Source organism: Syngnathus scovelli, chromosome 1, assembly GCF_024217435.2.
Source record: "Syngnathus scovelli strain Florida chromosome 1, RoL_Ssco_1.2, whole genome shotgun sequence".
In the NCBI taxonomy this organism is placed as follows: domain Eukaryota; kingdom Metazoa; phylum Chordata; class Actinopteri; order Syngnathiformes; family Syngnathidae; genus Syngnathus; species Syngnathus scovelli.
Window position 1 is genome coordinate 3093046 of NC_090847.1, and position 14455 is coordinate 3107500.

Consider the following 14455-nt stretch of genomic DNA (forward strand, 5'->3'; position numbering starts at 1 on the left):
TTGGTTATGACATAAGACTGTACAAGGACACATGTAAGGATCAGTCAAAGATTTGAATCACTTAGAGTTAAAAACAACAAATAAAAACGACATTGCAAGGGGGCACTTTTTATCAAAAGAATACCAAGTAAAGTATTAAGTAGTGGGCATTTGTGATTGGGATTAAATTAAGGATAAAATTAGGTTAATGATTAGAATTCAATGGTGCTCTACACAAAAAGGCTAACATTTTAATGAGGAAATATTTGGAGTACTGTGTGGATTCACATATGTCATGGTTTTAGTTGATTTGGTTTTGATTGTGGTTTGAGTTTATTTTTTTATTGTTAAGGTGTTCCTTGTTATTCTCTTATCCCCTGCATTGTAAATGTCTTCTTTATGCAGATAGGTTAACAGGCTAGGAATTTAGTGAGGAGATAATTGATCAATTGATGGGGGTTAATAATTGTCCAAATTCTAGTCACATGTTTTGAGGGACCACAGCAACAACATTATATTTAATTTGCAGGCCATTATTTCGTATGTGATGACAGTGTCTAGATAAGTAGACTGTTTTATCAAAAATGTGAGAGTGAAGGAGGAGGTTTGATTTGTAATCTGGCATTTGGGTGCCACTTTTAAGAGTCTGTGCAGGAGCATAGATTGTTTTTGTTTGTTTTTAAAGATATATTTAACAGTTTATCTCGGTGCAGTAAGGATATAGCAATTTTGAAAGACTTAAAATTAAAAGCAAAATTCCATTTTAATTCTGACACATGCCAGCTAACATGAGGATGGGAAATAAATAAAGGAATGAATACTAGCTCAAATGTGGCATGTGTTTTAAATTGGGCGATAAGACATTCATTTCCAAGCACTATCCTTTAGCGCTGCTGACAATAATAACTTATGAGATGTTAAATCAAGGAGGAGTGTCATATTTGGAACACCGGCGCTGTATGACCTATAGATTGAACAATAACATTCACCGCATATACAACCATGTTGGTAGATTGTTAAATTACATTACAGTTTATTACAAAGGATTTCGGAACTTTATTTGATGATAAACACTGGAACAAGGATTTTAGCCGTGTTAATGGGTAGGGTGGATGGATTACTCAAAAAAAAAAAAAAAAAAAAAAAAAAAAAAGCATTTGATAAGGGCGGCTTGATAGTAAGATGATGAGTGTGCGCAACTGATAGGATACAAAATGTTAATAGGAAGATTTGGGGTGTAAGGAACAAATACTACACATGAAGACTGATAACACGAAGATAGTTTTGTGAAATTTGTGTCCCAGTGTGTTCTGCCCTAGCGCATGGCACAAGTCCTGAACTGAATCCTTGTACTCTACTGGCTGCCTCAAAATCAACAGAGGACTGTCCCTGGTCATGAGACACCTTTGACCTTTGGGAGAACACCAGGAACTATTATCATGCTTGAAGGGGGCAAGCACAGCTCTTCACAGGACAAGAACCATATAGTTGGTGGAATACACACAGTTGCAGATCAAAAAGAAAATGGACTGAAAGAACAAAGACAAGATGGACGCATTTGAGAATGGCGGACGGTCCAGCCCTGAATCATCATCATGAGAATCTAAGAGGAGAGGCTGCTAAAGACTTGCACGAGTCACATGAAGTCAAATTGGACACATTGCTAAAGACTGCTGAAGCATTACAAAGTTGGTGGAGTGTGGGACAAAAGGGATGGAAGTGTGTTTGGGTGCTGGGGCAGACATAACTGAGGAGTTTTGATAAAAGAGGGAATAATAAGGCTGCTTATTGACACAAACGGGGATAAAAAACAAAATACATAGATATGGACAGTGAAGATGCACTGACAAATTATACGACAGCGTGATCAGAAACTTTGTAAAGTGGACATTGATCAAAAGAAATTAAATCATTTGAATCATAAATTTTTATATGTAATTTAGCATTTCGAAGACATAATTAATCTAACTGAAATAATGAAATTTTATAATTGGACCAGTGAAAATTTGGATTCGGGCAACAGAAGGCTGAATTGCTAAACTTAATTGACCTTTATCAAAACAACAGAATTTAATTACACATCCACTGCGACTGATTTATAGGATGCATATTTCAGCTTGAAGGGGTGAGGGGCCATAAGAAAGTTGGAATTCTGGATAGTCAGCAAAATAGTAATACAGTAGGGCTTTAAATAACCAATACATGACCCTTGCGACAATTGATTTAAATGGCAATTTATGATAGGCACTTGGGGTTAGGATTAACAATCCATCCATCCATCCATCCATTACTGGTGCGGCTTGTCCTTACGAGGGCCACAGATGATTAACAATAATAACTAGAATTATTCATTTCTGTAGAAATTGCGTGTGAAAGCGAAGAGGCTGAATAAAAATTCGGGGAAAGCTACAAGATTATGTTTAAATTTGGAACGTGTTGAATTGGTTAGAAAATTGATAAAAATATAGAAAGAATTTTGTAAAATTGGGCGTGAATTTTAAAGTTGAAAATTTGAAATTTTCCACAAGTGAGAAGTTTTGGAATAGGTAGTCATAAGATGAACAGTTAAAAAATTTAAATGGGTTGAGTCAGTGGAAAAAAAAAAAAAAGAAAAAAGGAAAACTAGAAGAAATTCGAAGGGAAAAAATGAAATTTTGCAAAATTTTACCGCAATGTTGGAAGTGAGGATGTGAAATTTGAATTTGAATCTAGGAGGTTAAAAGTGTAATGGAATAAATCAGATGAATTATGTGGAAGTAGTTAAGATAAAAATAAAATAAAAGGAAGAAGAATGCAGAAGAAGTTGAATAATAATAAAGTCAAGGCAATTCAAATTTATTTATATAGCCCACAAGCAAGTCTCAAAGGGCTCCAAATGTACAAAAATTGCCAATTTAAAATACAAGAACAATAAGTGTGAGGGCCACAATGATGATCATGACAGCAAAAATATTTCTAATTGGTTTTGATAGGTACAAAGGGGGAACATGGAAGAAGGTTTTCAAAATTTGTGATATAGCGTGACTCAATTATCAAGAGTAAGTATTTCTTTTTAATTCTAAGAATTGGCATCAACAAAAAATGAGAACGATAATCCAAGGTTATAGTGTAAGTGGCAGGAGGAAGCTGTGTATATTTTTAAACATTATTTTCAGTATCATTATTTCTTAGGAGGGTCAGTAATGCTTGTGAGAAGATGAATGAAGGAACAAGGTAACAGTAAAAGGGAGTGCTCTAAAAATTTTTGGTTCTTTGCCAGAGGTAGTTATTTGGAGGGATGAATTTAAACTGAAAGCAAAATGGAACTGTTTAGTGGAAGAAATATGGGAAGGTGGAAATATTGAAGTTACAGCTCAACACAAAGTGTCAAATAGTCTAAGTGTGAGATGTGAGCAAACTAAATGGGGAGTTAAATCATGTTCCAGTATTATGCATATTGGCAAACGATGTGAGGACAGGAGACCAGACAATTGGATATTAATTTTGGATTTAAAATAAAAAAGGGACATTTTAATTGAGGAGAAAATTTTGCGTAGGGAGGGTTCTTTTTACAATTTAATGTTGTATGTTTTATGTGTGTGTTGTGGGATGACAGTTTGTCTGTAATGCTGTATGAATGTCAAGTCTGTACTTGGGATTGGGTTTGTGTATTGTGAATGGTTAACATGATTCAAGGTTGGGGTGATGTGATCACAGCAGAGGATAACATTCCTCTCACCTGAAAAATATAAAGATACTACAGATTTGAAAAAGCAAGATTGATCAGGGCTAATTTTGGACTAAATATGGGTTTAGGATTACTCTGGGGCACCATTGACAACAAAAGACTTCAATGGAGAAGGCCCATTTCAAGATTATGACCAGACGTGACTATACCAGCATTGGTATCAAGACTCTGAGCCAAGACAGTGTATGACAACAACTCTGGACTTACCTGACAGTGTGACGAAATGTATGTGACGGAATTTGTGATGACTTGCTTTGTTTTGATGTTTTACCTAATTGTATTGCAGCCTCTAACAGCAACCCAGGGAGCAGATTGTGCTTTATTTGTTAAACTTGCGTTTACTTTGCAGGTTGTCAACTGCAGTCTTGGAGAATTTTGTGTCATGTCTGTGAACATGCATTAACAACTAACCCCTTACTTTTCATAATGAGTCTGTAAATGTGATCGGTTTCATGACAGGCTCGGCAGGCTCCAATTTTCTATTTCATGCGTTTGACATGCGCCCGTGTGTGGATTATTATTTTTATCATTGTGAATTTTATTTTTTTTGGTATTATGGATGTTTATTGTACGGAGAGCTGCATGCACAGCTACAGGTGGGTGGTGGCTTTTGTTCATACAGCCATGTGAGATGCTGCCAGTCGAGTTTCAGGGACTGAGAATTGGTGATTCCAGGCTAGGATGGCATCTGGAGGTACACCGAAGTCCAGCTGGCGATGGGTATGTCACCATGGACATTGTTATTTTTACTTTATAACCATTGTGACACGTTTTTTAGAATGTGTCAAAAGGGGGAGGTAGAAAAAAATAAATAATAAATAAAACAAAGGGGGGAATTGTGAGATTTTAAGTGTCTTCAGATTTGATGGTTTTTAAGTCTTCAACATGCTGGACAGAGGAGAAGAAGCAGCTCGGCAGAAATGAAGTGAATGGGAGACAACATCATGAGATGGAGCCAAAGCCTGGTAACAAGTGTGAAGAGTTTCAAAATAGCTTATAATAAACTGTAGACCTTCACAAGATAGGATCAAATAGGTGGGAGAGTATTAAATGTAAAAAATTACAACAATAACATACAGACTCCAAACAAATTGGGAACAGGTGGATTATGAACGTTAAAGTTTGAATAACACATCATTTACGTGATTCATTTGCAGGATAAACAATGGAAGGGATTGATAAACTGAACAAATTTAAGATGATTGCGGAAGTATTATGTCGGAAACAAATAGATTCGACAAGTTTTTTCCCTATAAAATGGTGCCGTTTGGGTTTGAAGTACATAGTCGCTTCAAAGGAGGAAAAGCATGATTTAAGATATGTGATTGATCAATTCGAAGGCTATCCCTTGTACCAGGGGGGTCAAACTCATTTGTTCACGGGCCGCAGTGTAGTCATAGCTTCTTTCGGAGGACCGGTATGACTGTCGTACCCAAATAAATGTGTGAGCACCTCATAGAGTAAAAGCTACAAAACAAACTGGCAAGTAACTTGCTTTCAAATCAGAGAAATAAAAACCGGTCTAATATTTAAAAATCAAATATTATTAAAAGTGAAGACAATTTGCAATTCGAGTAATGACACGTGAATAAAAAGCACAATTTGTCTGCGCGGGCCGCATAAAATCATGTGTCGGGCTGCATCTGGCCCCCAGGCCTTGAGTTTGACACCTGTGCCTTATACAAAGGTAAAGTAGGATTAGAATTTGATAAAACAGATATGGACATCATCATATTCCATTAGAGTTTAAATTGCTTGCAATACAATTACAAATTAGTTAACACCTGTGTGATTGATTGAGTGGTTGATTGATTGATTGGTTGGTTTATTGATTGAGTTATTCATTGAGTGACTGACTGAAGGGCTGAGTGACCGAATGGGCAATTGTTCGATGTCTGTCTGTCTATATGTATGTACTATATATGTATGTATGTATTTTGTTATTTGTTTTACGTATGTAATTCGTTATTTGTTTATGTATTTCTCTTTTACATTTTCTTTCTCATCTTCCACTTCTTTCGGCTGCTCCTGTTAGGGGCCGCGACTGCAGAGCGATCGTTTCCATATCTTTCTGTACCACCAACCATCTGCATGTCCTATCTTTGTCTCTGCCACACTCTCCATTATTTTGGCCAGTAGATTTCCAAGCCTTGCTTCTAACATTCTTTCCGATAACTTCATGCTTTGCTTAATCAACATAACAACACCTCTGTAGCTACTACAGTTCTGCGCATCGCCGTGGTCTGAAATAAGGAATAGAAGTGAACACCTTTCCGGGGAACTTCTCGCTTTTTAAAAATCTCCCCTGCCATCTCTCCTTGATAGTTCCATGCTGTCACTGGAATGTCGTCTAGGCCAATTGCCTTTCCACTCTCCATCTTTTACAAATGTCTGGGTATGAATTTTATCTATATTTATTTTTCTCACTCATTGGCGGCTCCACAGAGGGACGTGGTGTGCCAACAGAGGGACCCTGGTGGCATCAACGATTTTGGTGACCTCAGTAAAACTGAGGTCAACAGAGGGAGTGAAGGAATGAGGTCGAAATACAAAAAGTCCTGCCTCGTTACAAAAACAGATATGCTCAAACCTCATTGAATAAAGTACATAAGCAGACAAGTATATTCACATATTAAATAAATAAAAGAAACATTTGAAGCATATAATTATACGTACACACCAAATCAATAAAGAAGACATAACTAGACATTTTTGATAAGTGGTGATGAGAAAGGTTTTTATAACTTTATGATCTGATATATATATTTCTGAGGACTTTGAAATAACAAATGACTTTTGATATATTGCCTAAATAGCTTAATGACCCTTAAGGAACTGTGGAATGCATGCCTGATGTTTTTTCTCTGAATCATGGACACGGCCAGAGTCGTCTTGACCGTTCAGTACTTGATTGTATCTTATGTTTTGACTAATGCTAGACGCCAGTTTTTGATTACTACTGAACGCTCTGCACAGAGGGAAATAGTTTGTCTAACAAAGAAAAGATACGGTTGAATGCGGTACGACAGTGTATGTCCAAGATTGGAGAAGAATGTTCACAGGAAGGTCACGTGGAGATAAAACCAGTGGGTGCCAGAAGGAGCCACCCGAGAACTCGGCCAAAGATGATCGCCAAGGCCGAGAGACGGGATGGAAGACAACAGCCCCCTCCAAACACACACACACACACACACACAGCCCCCCACCAACACACCGAGTCGCCCATAACCAGCACCACTCCCATGGAAGCAGACTCTCCTTCGAACTTGCCCCACCCCGAAGACTCATCGCCCATCAATCCCAGCCCACAATGTGCTACTGAATATAAAACTGATCTAACAACCTTGGACTTTGCCTTTTCTGAATGGAGACTTTCCGCTCTTGAAGGGCCCAGCGCTGTATTGTACTTTCCTGAAAACAGAGCTTTTTGAACAAGAATTGTGATTGAACTCAACCAATCTGTCTAAGTCTAATTTCTGCTTCAGTGTCTTTGCATTTTCCTAAATCTGAAGAAATCAAACGAGCACGCAGTGAGTAAATTGGATAACAGGTGATTGGCAAAGGCTTTTGCCGTGAGGCGCAGATAACGCGCTCCCTAAATTGTGGACAAAATCCAACAATAGACCAATTTTAGATGTCTAAATTAGGCCTATACATAGACCAGACGTCTAATAGAGGTCTATGGCTCGCAGGGTAGTGCACATTGCATGCGCGCGCGCACACACACGTATGTGGGAATCAAACCTAAAGAGGGGTTCGGTGAATGCGCATTTGAAACTGGTGGGGTTCGGTACCTCCAACAAGGTTAAGAACAACTGCCTTACAACATCAGCGACTCCCGCGTGGGTTGTGTGTTAGTTTTGAGTTTTGAGTAGGTACCAGGAGATTGCCTGATTATAAATGTCACGATAACGATGTATGTTTTTCAAACATAAATAATAAACCAATTTAGTTCAATAAATAAACAATCCCAGACTGTATACCATGAATACATTCTTTTGGGAATTGTTTTTTGAAGTTTTCTTCGCAAAAAATCGTGACGTCATCATAAGGTTTAGGACCCTCAGCCGATCGGAACACGCAGTAGATGTAGTACCTACATCCGGTCTCCTCGCTCGGCGCGGACAAACTAAGGACAATTCCGAGGCAAAAAGATCCGAGGAGGTCTAAAAAAAGAACAAGAACATTAAACAACAGAAAAACGTCGGAGAAACGTCGGTCTGACACATCAACAACAACAACAACTAAATATTCATATCGAAACAGATTACGAGATTCGATCCTCACAAACTGTAAGTGAAGTCTTTGTATTCGCGTTATACTCCCGGGTACATTGACTTAACTGATAGACCTGGGCGGGCAATTCAAATGATCAGGATCCAGCTTCTGTAGACTTTGCATATCATCAGACCATTTGAATCAGGTGTGTTGCAACAGGGAGAGATAGAAAACATGTAGGACACCGGTCCTCCAGATCGGAAATTCTGATAGACCCTTCTGCAATGACGCCACGTTTGTACGTGTTGATGTTACATTCATGGAAGGTCGGAAATTGGATAGATCCCACTCGGATTTTCACGTTTCCGACCTCATGCAAACCGGTCGAATATAAACAACAAAAATGGCTGATTCTATGATGGTAGATTGGGTCAAAAGCTTTGTACTTGAAAAACCAAACTCGTACTTGAAAAAGTAAAATTTGAAACTGAAAATAAACGTGTTGAACTTGAAACTTGAAAAATAAGATAAAAATACTTGTATGAAAACTTTTCAGTTGAAAATAGTTTTGCTTCACTTTGGTAAATTTATTGAATAAACCATTTATTTTTCAAGTTTTGGGGTATTTTTTCTAATTGCATGTTTTATATTTTCAGATTCACATCCCTTTTTTTGATGTTCAACGCTTGTTTTTTTCAGATTCAGATCTTTTTTATTTCAGGTTCAAATATTTTTTTCGAGTTTCATACTTTTGACCCGAATCTGGCGTGGGGGGGCATGAGCGGGGCGCGGACTCACGAGTGACAACTAAACAACAATGCTTGGAACTACCTCCAGAGACAGCGCCTTCAGGGAGCGCAAGAACAAAAAGAAATGGAACTCAACACTTATTTATGCCATATTTATGACTCCAAATTACTTTAATTCATGTGTTAACATGAAAAGGTAGTATTTGCTGATCATTTATATCTACCTTGGCACTTACATGATAATGTAACTTAGCGGCACTGACTCCATATGCGGAAAAATAAAAGGATAGCTTTTGCAGGCGCTTTTGACAGCTTCCGCATGAGCTTCCTCATTGAGGTTCCCGTGAGCGTTGAGCTGTCCGCACTGCATGGGTACCTTTCTTGGCCAATCAGGGTAACCAATGTGTGTGTGTGTTTGTGTGTGTGTGTGTGTGTGTGTGTGTGTGTGTGTGTGTGTGTGTGTGTGTGTGTGTGTGTGTGTGTGTGTGTGTGTGTGTGTGTGTGTTCGTGCGTGCGTGCGTGCGTGCGTGCGTGCGTGCGTGCGTGTGTGCGCGCCTGGACCACAATGCAACAGGAGATTCATGCGCATCCGTGACTCACTTTGGTTTCGCTATGCATGATGGGTTAGTGTGTGATAATTCTGAAGGTGGACACATTGCATTGCTTTGTAAGGTAAACCATATTTCTAATTAATGTACAATGCACCCATGCCCTCTAGTGACCAACAAGGAACACTACGTGTTGCAAATGTCAACACAGTAGTTATCCTGCCCTCCAAATATGTTGAATATCCGAAGACAGTAAGCTCAACCAATTTTACTCATCAAGACTGTGAAGCCCAGGTTGAAGGTTGACTCCAGGTTTAATAACAAGGGAAAGGGTGAAACTGGGAGAATACAAACCACATTGTATAATCAGTCATATAAACTAAATTAATTAAATCAATATGAAATCTCAATCATGCCTTTAGCATTCACAATATGAAATACGTATCATGTCACTGTAACAAACGCATTGTTATCTTACGGATCAGTGAATCATTATTTATATATTATTACACATGAACACATTGACTACGGCCACAATATGGCGACAGGTGACTGCTTAACCAACATGACGTTAGCTTTCCCAACAGATCGTCTAACATCACAGGAAACTATAATTTCAGAACTCAAAGGATGTTTTTCGATACATAATAATTTAAAACAAAGGTACATACCAACGATGCCTTGTATAACACAAAATGTAGGCAGTAGTTTTGCCGAACTGCAGGAGAGAATAGAACAAGCAGCATTTGCTTTCAACACCGTGCCGAACATGTGCTTACTGCCCCGCTTACTTCCTGACCTCCCCTTCGTAGCAATGATCACAGACAACAAAACAAAGACATGACACTCCTCGTCTGGCATTTTGCCACAACCTTAAAGGTCAATTCTGCACCAGCTCAGAGGCCTAGTGGTAGAGTGTCCGCCCTGAGAATGGAATGTTGTGGGTTCAAACCCTGGCCGGGTCATACCAAAGACTATAAAAATGGGACGCATTTCCTCCCTGCTTGGCACTCAGCATCAAGGGTTGGAATTGGGGGGTTAGATCACCAAATGATTCCCAGGCGCGGCATCGCTGCTGCTCACTGCTCCCCTCTCCCCCAGGGGATGGATCAAAATCACACGGGGATGGGTTAAATGCAGAGGACAAATTTCACCACACCCAGATGTGTGTGTGACGATCATTGGGACTTTAACTTACTGTTTCTTGTCGGGGGCAAGTTTCTTGTCTCGGAGATGGGATGCTGGAACAGTTTTGTCCCGTCTGTCTTTGAGACCTTGACCTCGATTTTACATACCGTGCCATCGTTGCGAGGGAAGACCTGAGTAATCAGACCCAGAGGCCACTCATTTCTCACGAGCTGATTGTCTGAATGTCTGGGGTGGGAGCCTGCCACTTCCGTCGCGGCTGAAGTGATGCGAGGTATTGCTTCTTCCATCTATCCCAAAACGTTTGGGCCAGATGTTGGACTTGGCGCCACTGGGACTTGTGGAGGTCTTTGATCCAGTCACCGACTGGGGCTGAAAGTACACTCACCTTCTGGGTGAGAAGGGTTGCTGGAGTAAGAATGAAAGGATCGTCCGGGTTAGTAGACACTGGGATCAGAGGTCTGGCGTTGATAATCGCAGCGACCTCTGCCATCAGTGTGGAGAGTCCTTCGTGGCTGAGTCTCAAAGTTCCAACCTGGAGGAACATTGAGTCCAGGATCTTTCGTGCTACTCCAATCATCCTCTCCCATGAACCGCCCATGTGAGAGGCGTGTGGAACGTTGAACTTCCATGCACATCCTTGGTCCAGGAGGAACTTCTCGACCGAAGCGTTGTCAACGTTTGAGGGGATCTTCAGCTCTTTACAAGCGCTGACAAAGTTGGTTCCTTGATCGGAACGGATGAGCTTCACAGGGCCCTTGACGGCAAGGAAACGCCGGAGGGCGTTGATGAAGCTTGAGGTGTCTAAGGATTCAATGACTTCGATGTGGACGGCTCGTACACTCATGCACGTAAATAACACTGCCCACCGCTTACTGTGAGCGAGGCCACCTCTCGTACGGCGTGAAGATACAGTCCATGGTCCGAACACATCGATGCCCATGTTTGTGAATGGAGGTTTGGTAGAGAGGTGGTCTGACGGAAGGTCGGCCATCTTCTGGCGTTTGGGGGGTGCCACGCAGTTTGCGACGTGTGACACACCCGTGGATCACGCTGCTCACACGCCTTTTGCCGCCAATTATCCAGAAACCGGCGGCCTACACAGCACCCTCAGTGAACAGTCGTCCCTGATGTTTGTCTTCTCATGATGGTGTCGAACCAAGAGCGTTGCTATGTGATGTTTGCCAGGTATGATGAGAGGGGTTTTCACCTCTTGCTGGAGCTGCGCTTCTCTGACACGACCTCCGACCCTCAGCAGACCATCAGCGTCGATGAAGGAATCTAAGGTTTTGAGAGGGCTATCTTTAGAAAGTTTCTCCTTCTTTCGCAGACAGGCGTACTCGTGAGGGTAGATCTCCTCTTGAACTGCCCGGATGATGGTTCTTTTAGACTGAGTCCGTCGATTGAGATTGTTGCGTGGCAGTGATGCCAACCTTTGCAGCCACTGACTTCGGTTGGAGCCACTGACTTCGGTTGTAGAATTCTTCTGGAAACCACGAGCAGGTTAGGCGAGCTATGGCGTGGGTCACTGATGTCCAACCTTAAAACTTGGAGAAGCGCTGAGACCCGAGTTGTTTGCTCGACATGGTTGTGCTCATAGTCGACACTAGGGGACGGATGTCTGGATCTGATGAAGGATTCACCAGCTCGAGTCATCTTCAGGCTGGACCTTAAGAGGCTGCTTCAGGAACGCAGGTCCAAACATATATAAAAAAAAAAAAAACTTTTCCTCACCCCCCGTGGGTGGTCTCTTTTTCCCTTCAAGCTCGGGTCCTCTACCAGAGGCCTGGGAGCTTGAGGGTTCTACGCAGTATCTTTGCTGTTCCTAGTACTGCACTTTTCTGGACTGAGATGTCAGATGTTTTTCCTGGGATCTGTTTCAGCCACTCCTCCAGTTTGGGGGTTACTGCCTGTTAGAGATTTGCTCACTCCAACTTATTTGCAAGAACCAAACAGAAGACAAGCAAGTTCTTTTGTACACCTGCAGGTGGAGAGTCCATTCGTCGCTGTCTGAACCGCGATTATCGAATGAAGTCTAAAAGTCTCCTCCCTGCAAGGGCATATTTATTAGGAGGAACAGAGTGGGGGTGGGAGTGGACAGGTTTGGTGAACCCCCGGCCTCTGATAAGATCAGAGCAGGGGGTGTTTTACACTATTGTGGGAAACAGACTCTGCATTGTGAGGGCCAGACGTGACTGATTTAATTATTACATTGTGAGGGCCAGACGTGATTGATTTAATCATTACATTGTGAGGGCAAGACAAGATTGATTTAATCATTACAGTCTACATTCCAACATAATCATAGGATCAAACTAACCTGAAAACCCTAACACTGCCCCTAGTGCTCCAATGACCACAGGTACCACTGAAGTCTTAACTCTCCAGGTCTTCTCCAGCTCTTCTCTGAGCCCTTGATATTTCTTAAGTTTCTCATGTTCCTTTTTCCTAATGTTACCATCATTTGGGATGGCTATGTCAACCACAACGGCTTTCCTCTGCTCTTTGTCCACCACCACAATGTCCGGTTGGTTCGCCATTACCATTCTGTCTGTCTGGATCTGGAAGTCCCAGAGGATCTTGGCTTGGTCATTCTCTACCACCTTTGGAGGTGTTTCCCACTTGGATCTTGGGACTTCCAGTCCATACTCTGCACAGATGTTCCTGTACACTATTCCAGCTACTTGGTTATGGCGCTCCATGTATGCTTTATCTGCCAGCATCCTACACCCTGCAGTTATGTGCTGGATTGTCTCAGGACCTTCTTTGCACAATCTACACCTGGGGTCTTGTCTGGTGTGGTAGATTTGGGCCTCTATTGCTCTGGTGCTCAAGGCCTGTTCTTGTGCAGCCAGGATCAGTGCCTCTGTGCTGTCCTTCAGACCAGCTCTTTCTAGCCATTGGTAGGATTTCTGGATATCAGCTACTTCAGCTATGTTTCGGTGGTACATCCCATGTAGGGGCTTGTCCTCCCATGATGGTCCCTCCAGCACCTCATCTTCCTTTGATGCCCATTGTCTGAGACATTCACTGAGCACGTCATCCGTTGGGGCCTTATCCCTGATGTACTTATGGATCTTGGATGTTTCATCTTGGATCGTGGCTCTCACGCTCGCTAGTCCTCGGCCTCCTTCTTTACGGCTAGTGTACAGTCTCAGGGTGCTGGACTTGGGATGGAACCCTCCATGCATGGTTAGGAGCTTCCGTGTCTTGATATCTGTGGTCTGTATATCTTCCTTTGGCCACCGTATGATTCCTGCAGGGTACCTGATTACTGGTAGGGCGTAGCTGTTAATGGCTAGGGACTTGTTCTTGCCATTGAGCTGACTTCTTAGGACTAGCCTTACTCGATGGAGGTATTTGGCTGTGGCTGCTTTCCTTGTTTCCTCGTCAAGGTTGCCATTTGCGTGTGGAATTCCAAGGTATTTGTAGCTGTCCTCAATGTCTGCTATTGTTCCTTCTGGGAGTGAGACCCCCTCTGTGTGGATTACCTTTCCTCTTTTAGTCACCATGCGGCCACATTTCTCAAGTCCGAATGACATTCCGATGTCAGAGATGTAGATCCTGGTAGTGTGGATCAGGGAGTCAATGTCCTGCTCGTTCTTAGCGTACAGCTTTATGTCATCCATGTAGAGGAGGTGGCTGATGGTGGCCCCATTCCTGAGTTGGTATCCATAGCCCGTCTTGTTGATTATTTGGCTGAGGGGGTTCAGTCCTATACAGAACAGCATTGGGGACAGAGCGTCTCCTTGGTATATACCACATTTGATGGTCACGTGTGCAAGTGGCTTGCCATTGGCTTCAAGCGTGGTTTTCCACTGTTTCATCGAGTTGGCGATGAAGGTTCTCAGAGTCCCATTGATGTTGTACAGCCTCAAGCAGTGATCCAAGTATGTGGCATTGAGTCATGTGCTTTCTTGTAATCAATCCAGGCAGTGCTCAGGTTGGTACGTCTAGTTCTGCAGTCTTGGGTGACTGTTCTATCCACCAGGAGTTGATGTTTTGCTCCTCTGGTATTTTTACCAATCCCTTTCTGAGCAGTGCTCATGTATTGATCCATGTGCCTGCTGATCTTATCTGATAGTATG

At 41.9% G+C, this 14455-nt stretch overlaps 1 non-coding gene across 1 annotated transcript in view; it reads left to right on the top strand.

Annotated features, from left to right (window-relative positions):
* Positions 1-7772: 7772 nt before the first annotated feature.
* The window catches only part of LOC125980778 (uncharacterized), a 95334-nt gene continuing 88651 nt past the window's right edge, over positions 7773-14455 (top strand). Inside the window, exon 1 of the transcript XR_011087991.1 lies at positions 7773-7998. This is a non-coding gene — a transcript (uncharacterized protein). The remainder of the gene's footprint in view (positions 7999-14455) is intronic.